Source organism: Gossypium hirsutum, chromosome D12 (genome assembly GCF_007990345.1).
Source record: "Gossypium hirsutum isolate 1008001.06 chromosome D12, Gossypium_hirsutum_v2.1, whole genome shotgun sequence".
Taxonomy (NCBI): domain Eukaryota; kingdom Viridiplantae; phylum Streptophyta; class Magnoliopsida; order Malvales; family Malvaceae; genus Gossypium; species Gossypium hirsutum.
In genome coordinates this window covers 19,740,605-19,748,936 of record NC_053448.1, presented here as the reverse complement: position 1 = coordinate 19,748,936, position 8,332 = coordinate 19,740,605, and the positions used below count along the sequence as shown (strand labels likewise).

General features: G+C 39.1%; 1 pseudogene; it reads left to right on the top strand.

The window, feature by feature from the left end:
• Positions 1-2,456: 2,456 nt before the first annotated feature.
• Positions 2,457-6,806, top strand: LOC121224482 (uncharacterized; annotated as a pseudogene).
• The last annotated feature ends 1,526 nt before the right edge of the window (positions 6,807-8,332 follow it).

Genomic DNA, 8,332 nt, shown 5'->3' with positions numbered 1-8,332 from the left:
TGCTTGATGTGAGCTTGCCTACGAACCAAATGGAGAACGAACAAGAAGCTATTAAGCTGCCCATTGGTCCAATAACGCGAGCTAGAGCTAAACGATTTAAAGTTGCTATTTTAGCATTGGTGGAACGGATTGAGGAAAATGAAAGCAAAGAGCTTAAAGACGAGCTGAATATTTTCAACTTCTTTGAAGTTGAAATTCGTTCTAGCTAATTAAATTGCTGCTGGATTTTAAACCATTTAAATAAGCATTTAATTAAGTCTTATTACAGCTTATTAATATGTTTTTATTTAATATAAGTGTTTAATATGTCTTAATTTAGTTACATTAAAGATGTCTTGATTTCATTTAGTTTGTCTAAATTATTACATGTCTTAAATCTGTTCAACCGAATTTGTGTCATGCTTTATTAATATTTAAGTTGTTTCAATGTTAAATTAGGATGTTCACATTATGTATTTACTTAGTTCAGCTTAATTTGATTGAAATTAATTAAGTTCATGTGTGTTTTTAGGTACAGCCGAATTTGAAGATTCATTGGGCAGATTCATGCATGAAGATTCAATGGATGTGAAGATGCATGCATGTTGGGTTCAATGCACCAAATGATACATGCATGGACTATATTAAAGATGGTGTGCTGATTGTTGAAGTTCTCTAAGTGACCATTCGGCCAAAAGAGATGATTTTCCATTCTCCAAAGCTGCCATTTATTTCCTTCACATTGCTGGGTACATTGTGGCTATTCGGTTCATGATGTTCACACCTTATGGTCATTCAAAACCGTCCATTCACACTTCCAAATGACTGTTCAAGTTGCTAATTAATGATGGTAATTTTTCAGCAAGAGTTGCTTCATTATTGACCTTATTAAACTCCATTGGCCGAATGTAGCTGCTGCCAATTTTCCAAGTTCGTTGAAGCTCTTCCTTGGTCTATATTCAGCCGAACATTGATTCAAGACCATTCATGGATCTTAGCTCAAAATTAGTTCAATGTTTACTTAGTTTTTAAGTATTGAACTTGACTATTCGGCTACTAGTCACTTAAGCTATAAATAGTTCTTGAATTTCTTGTAAAAGGACTTTTTGCCAAATTTCTGAATGAAATATAATTTTAGTGAGAAATTCACTCTCTTTATTCTCCAAAGCTCAAATTGACTTATCTTCAACGAGTGGCATCAATCTGACTTTGTTCGAACTTATCACCCATTGGTGTGGCGTTCTTCATACCGTAGGTTCCTATTTTGCTAAATAGAGGGTCTCGGTTTTTATCCTATTTCCATTTCTTTCTTTGAAACCTTAAGCCCGGGTCCTTATTTGATAATAAGGGTTCGATCTTGTTTCATCGAATTACCCAGCAAACAACAACCCATCAAACTCCTTTGTTCCTAAAGCCATCCAACTTCAAACACCAAGACTTGAATTTGATTCAATTCCGACACTACCTAATTTCGATCGGGAAAGATTACGACTCGTCTTTACATCTGAAACGAGCTCGTATCAGTTGGTATCAGAGCTAGCTAAATTAGGTACGTAAATCGTAGCTTCGAAAAAAAAAGTTAAAAAAAAGTTTCGAAAAAAAAATCTGAAAAAAAAAGAAGGAAAAAAAATTGCAAAAAAAAATTGCATACGGTCTAGGTGCGTACGAAAAGAACGTGAAATATCCGTAAAAAAAAAGTCTGGAAACACTTCAACAAAAATTTTTCCGAAATCATATTATACACCCTTTTATACCCCTTTGAGTGAAATTTCACACTATTAAAAAAAATTTTAAATTCGTGAATTCATTTTATACGCCACATCTTTAAACCTTTCTTTCTTTCGAGCCTACCCTAAACCATACGATTTTCCTTTGTTTAGCCTTTGAAGCCGACCCACAAGTGGGATAAGTCTAAGGTAGCTTTTTAGAATATCGAGAGTTGGATTTGAGAGGTAAAAGGCAAGAGAGTACATCAAGATAAAAGCCGAAATAGAGTGAAACACGAGAGGAGTGAATTTTTTTCTTGTGAGCGAATTTGTGAGGTTTTTGTGGTGAGGAAATATTTTGTTCTTATTTTAAACATGTCTAGGAGTCCGGATCGTCGAGCAACAAGTGGAGGAGCTTCGAATGCTGCTGGTGGAGGAGTAAACCTTCAACCGAGGAGAAACGTTCCCGGAGGTGGAGTGCCCGATCTCCAAGTCCAAGCAATCGTACGAGAAATCTCTCGTCTGTTCCAACCTCAATTCGATTCTCTCAATGAACGAATGGAACAAATGGAGGAACAAAGCCAACGTGCGAACACCCCTCCTATTCCGCGAAGAGAGCGAGAACGTCCATGGCAACATGCAAATGATCTATATGAACAAAGTGACGATGAAAGTGATCGAGGTTCACGACAAAGTGCAAGGAGACGAGGTCATCGAGCACGAGAACAAAGAGATCGAGAGAGGCCCGATGATGATTTAAAGAATATTAAAATGGCGATTCCTGCTTTTCAAGGAAGATCGGATCCCGAGGCCTATCTTGAATGGGAGAAGAAGGTGGAATTAGTTTTCGAGTGCCACAATTACTCGGAAAGCAAAAAGGTGAAGTTAGCTGCTATAGAATTCTCCGACTATGCCATAATATGGTGGGATCAACTCACGTTGAGCCAAAGACGCAATGGAGAACGTCCCGTGTCTACATGGGCGGAAATGAAAGCAATAATGAGAAAGCGTTTTATTCCTGCTTACTATCACCGGGAGTTGTATCAAAAGCTCCAAAGCTTAACTCAAGGCCAACGAAGCGTGGAGGATTATTACAAAGAAATGGAAGTGGCCATGATCCGCGCCGATGTGGAGGAAGATCGAGAAGCCACCATGGCTCGATTTCTCACCGGCCTTAACCGAGATATCGCAAATATCGTCGAACTACACCACTATGTTGAGGTTATTGATATGGTCCATATGGCCATAAAGGTCGAAAAACAACTAAAAGAAAAGGTACGTCACGAACTTTCTCTAACACTTCTTCTATGCCTAGGTGGGGGCAAGGGACCAACAAACGTGACATACCAAGCCGAAACAAAGAAGTAAGTGGTGCCACCAAGTTCAACAAACCGATTGCCGAAATGAGTAAAGGAAAGATGGAAGCCCAACCAAGTCGATCTCGAGACATAAAATGTTTCAAATGCCTTGGAAGGGGCCACATCGCGAGCCAATGTCCAAATCGGAATGTGATGTTTGTTCGAGACAATGGCGAGATTGAATCTGAAAGTGAACAAGAGAAGGAGGCCATTGAACAAACCGAAGAAGAAGAAGATGTTGAACAAGCCGAAAATGGAGAAATATTGGTGGTGAAGAGAAGCCTTACTTTGCAAGGTGCCGAAAACGATCAACAACGCGAAAACATTTTTCATACGCGATGTCAAGTGCAAGGTAAGATTTGTTGCATTATAATTGATGGGGGAAGTTGTACAAATGTGGCAAGTTCAATGATGGTGGAGAAACTCGGATTGGCCACCATTAAACATCCCCATCCGTATAAACTCCAATGGCTTAACGATGGTGGAGAATTGAAGGTAACGAAGCAAGTGTTGATTTCGTTTACAATTGGGAAGTATCAAGATGAAGTTATGTGTGACGTCGTACCAATGCATGCGGGGCATCTTCTTTTGGGGCGGCCTTGGCAATTTGACAAGCGAGCGATTCATGACGGATATACAAACCGATACTCTTTCAAACACATGGGACGAATGGTGACGTTAGCTCCATTATCACCGAAACAAGTGTATGAAGATCAACTCAAAATGAGGAGTTCGATTGAAAAATCAAAAGAAATCGAGAGAGAGCAAAAAATGAAAAGAATAAAGAAAAGAGTGAAGAAAAGAAGAAAAACAAAAAGATGAGTGATAAAAAAAGAGAGAGTGATTCAAAAGAAAAGAAACGAGTGATGAAAATGAAAAAAAGAATTTGTTGGTAAAAGAGAGAGAAGTTCGAAAATCGATGTTATTGAAACAACCATTATTGGTTCTTTTGTACAAGGAGAGCTTGCTTGGCACTAACGAATTTGATGATAAGTTGCCCTCTTCTATTTTGTCTGTGTTGCAGGAATTTCGAGACGTATTCCCGGAAGAAATCCCGAGTGGGTTACCACCTATTCGTGGAATCGAACACCAAATAGATCTTGTGCCGGGAGCCGCGATTCCAAACCGACCTGCTTACCGGAGCAATCCTGAAGAGACGAAAGAATTACAAAAGCAAGTAAATGAACTCCTTGAAAAGGGCTATGTGCGCGAAAGCCTTAGTCCATGCGCCGTGCCTGTTTTGCTTGTCCCGAAAAAGGATGGAACGTGGAGGATGTGCGTGGACTGCCGTGCTATAAACAAGATAACTATCAAGTATCGTCATCCTATACCACGATTGGATGATATGCTTGACGAGCTAAGTGGCGCAAGTCTGTTTTCAAAAATTGATCTTAAGAGTGGTTATCACCAAATACGGATGCGTGAGGGTGATGAATGGAAGACTGCGTTTAAAACGAAGCATGGGCTTTACGAATGGCTCGTTATGCCATTTGGCTTAACGAACGCCCCAAGCACGTTCATGAGGCTTATGAATCACGTTCTAAGACCTTTTATTGGTAGATTTTGCGTCGTATACTTCGATGATATATTAGTTTATAGTAAAAATTTAGATGATCATGTTTTACATTTGAAGGCTGTTTTGGAAGTATTGAGGAAAGAAACTTTGTATGCTAATTTAAAGAAATGTGAATTTTGCACTAAAAGGTTGTGTTTTTAGGTTTCGTTGTTAGTTCGGAGGGCCTTGAAGTCGATCAAGAGAAGGTCAAGGCGATCCAAGAATGGCCCCGTCCGACGAATGTCTCCCAAGTCCGAAGTTTCCATGGATTAGCAAGTTTTACCGTCGATTTGTGCCAAACTTCAGCACCTTAGCCGCACCCTTGACTGGAGTTATTCGTAAGAATTCCAACTTCGTTTGGGGAGAGGAACAAGAAAAATCCTTTTTGAAAATTAAAGATTGTCTAACTCATGCACCGTTATTAGCTTTGCCTAATTTTGATAAAACCTTTGAGTTAGAATGTGATGCCTCAGGTTTAGGCATTGGAGCCGTGTTGATGCAAGACGGACGGCCTATTGCCTATTTTAGCGAGAAACTCAATGGTGCCATCTTAAACTATCCGACTTATGACAAGGAGCTCTATTCGTTGATTCGAGCCTTAGAGACGTGGCAACACTATCTTTGGCCCAAAGAATTCGTCATACATACCGATCACGAATCCTTGAAGTACTTAAAGGGTCAACACAAGTTGAATAAGTGGCATGCTAAGTGGGTAGAATATCTCGAATCTTTTCCATATGTTATTAAATATAAAAAAGGTAAGGAAAACGTAGTGGCTGATGCACTATCTCGAAGGTATGCGTTGTTAAATATTTTGGATGCTAAGTTAATGGGGTTTGTATTTCTTAAAGATTTATATGTCAACGATGCTGACTTTAGTGAATTCTTTAGGTTATGCGCAAAGGGAGCTTACGAGAAGTACTATCGACATGATGGGTACTTGTTCCGAGAAGGAAAGCTTTGTATACCCCAAGGTTCCGTACGAGAAGTGTTGATCGAAGAATCTCATAGTGGAGGATTAATGGGGCACTTCAGAGTTGCAAAGACGTTAGCCATGCTCAACGAACATTTCTTTTGGCCTAAGATGCGACGAGATGTCGAACGGTTTTGTAATTGATGCATTGCATGCAAACGGGCTAAGTCACGAATTAAGCCCCATGGTTTGTATAAGCCATTGCCTATTCCCGAAACCCCTTGGTCTGATATCTCAATGGATTTCGTGCTAGGTTTACCGAGGAGTAAAAATGGCCGAGATTCAATATTTGTGGTTGTAGATAGGTTCTCAAAAATGGCTCATTTTATAGCATGTCATAAAACTGATGATGCCGTGAATATTGCTAATTTATTTTTCAAAGAAGTGGTCAGGTTGCATGGCATGCCTAGGACGATTGTGTCCGACCGAGACGCGAAGTTTCTTAGCCATTTTTGGAGGACACTATGGGGGCGCCTTGGAACGAAGTTGCTGTTTTCAACCACTTGCCATCCGCAAACGGACGGCCAAACCGAAGTGGTCAATCAGATTTTGTCTACATTGCTTCGAGCTATCATCCGGAAAAATTTGAAGGCTTGGGAAGAATGTTTACCACATGTGGAGTTTGCGTATAATCGAGCTATTCACTCAGCTACCAAATTTTCTCCTTTTGAAATCGTTTATGGTTTCAATCCGTTAACACCATTTGATTTAATGCCATTGCCTTCTAACCAATTTGTGCATGTAGATGGAAAGCGTAAAGCTGATTTCATCAAGCAATTGCACCAACGAGTTCGAGAAAACATTGAGGCAAGGACCAAGAACTATGAACAACATGCTAACAAAGGTCGTAAACGAGTTGTGTTCGAGCCGGGAGATTGGGTGTGGTTGCATATGCGCAAGGAAAGATTTCCTATGCAACGACGATCTAAACTACTTCCGAGAGGGGATGGACCGTTTCAAGTCCTTGAACGAATTAATGACAATTCTTATAAATTGGACTTGCCTGGTGAATATAATGTTAGCGCGACTTTTACGTTTCTGATTTGTCTCCGTTTGATGCAGATTCTGATTTGAGGACAAATCGTTCTGAAGAGGAGGGGAATGATGTGAGCTTGCCTACGAACCAAATGGAGAACGAACAAGAAGCTATTAAGCTGCCCATTGGTCCAATAACGCGAGCTAGAGCTAAACGATTTAAAGTTGCTATTTTAGCATTGGTGGAACGGATTGAGGAAAATGAAAGCAAAGAGCTTAAAGACGAGCTGAATATTTTCAACTTCTTTGAAGTTGAAATTCGTTCTAGCTAATTAAATTGCTGCTGGATTTTAAACCATTTAAATAAGCATTTAATTAAGTCTTATTACAGCTTATTAATATGTTTTTATTTAATATAAGTGTTTAATATGTCTTAATTTAGTTACATTAAAGATGTCTTGATTTCATTTAGTTTGTCTAAATTATTACATGTCTTAAATCTGTTCAACCGAATTTGTGTCATGCTTTATTAATATTTAAGTTGTTTCAATGTTAAATTAGGATGTTCACATTATGTATTTACTTAGTTCAGCTTAATTTGATTGAAATTAATTAAGTTCATGTGTGTTTTTAGGTACTGCCGAATTTGAAGATTCATTGGGCAGATTCATGCATGAAGATTCAATGGATGTGAAGATGCATGCATGTTGGGTTCAATGCACCAAATGATACATGCATGGACTATATTAAAGATGGTGTGCTGATTGTTGAAGTTCTCTAAGTGACCATTCGGCCAAAAGAGATGATTTTCCATTCTCCAAAGCTGCCATTTATTTCCTTCACATTGCTGGGTACATTGTGGCTATTCGGTTCATGATGTTCACACCTTATGGTCATTCAAAACCGTCCATTCACACTTCCAAATGACTGTTCAAGTTGCTAATTAATGATGGTAATTTTTCAGCAAGAGTTGCTTCATTATTGACCTTATTAAACTCCATTGGCCGAATGTAGCTGCTGCCAATTTTCCAAGTTCGTTGAAGCTCTTCCTTGGTCTATATTCAGCCGAACATTGATTCAAGACCATTCATGGATCTTAGCTCAAAATTAGTTCAATGTTTACTTAGTTTTTAAGTATTGAACTTGACTATTCGGCTACTAGTCACTTAAGCTATAAATAGTTCTTGAATTTCTTGTAAAAGGACTTTTTGCCAAATTTCTGAATGAAATATAATTTTAGTGAGAAATTCACTCTCTTTATTCTCCAAAGCTCAAATTGACTTATCTTCAACGAGTGGCGTCAATCTGACTTTGTTCGAACTTATCACCCATTGGTGTGGCGTTCTTCATACCGTAGGTTCCTATTTTGCTAAATAGAGGGTCTCGGTTTTTATCCTATTTCCATTTCTTTCTTTGAAACCTTAAGCCCGGGTCCTTATTTGATAATAAGGGTTCGATCTTGTTTCATCGAATTACCCAGCAAACAACAACCATCAAACTCCTTGTTCCTAAAGCCATCCAACTTCAAACACCAAGACTTGAATTTGATTCAATTCCGACACTACTAATTTCGACCGGGAAAGATTACGACTCGTCTTTACATCCAAAACGAGCTCGTATCGTTGCTGTCCATTGATTCCTAAGTACCTATTCGACCAAAAGGCATCTATTGGAGTGTCCATTCACACCTTGGCCGAACCTAGACATGTCCATTGCTCTCCCATACATTCACCAAGCCTTCAAGTTCATTTCCTTAGCCTGGTGCTATTGCATTAGCCATGAATGC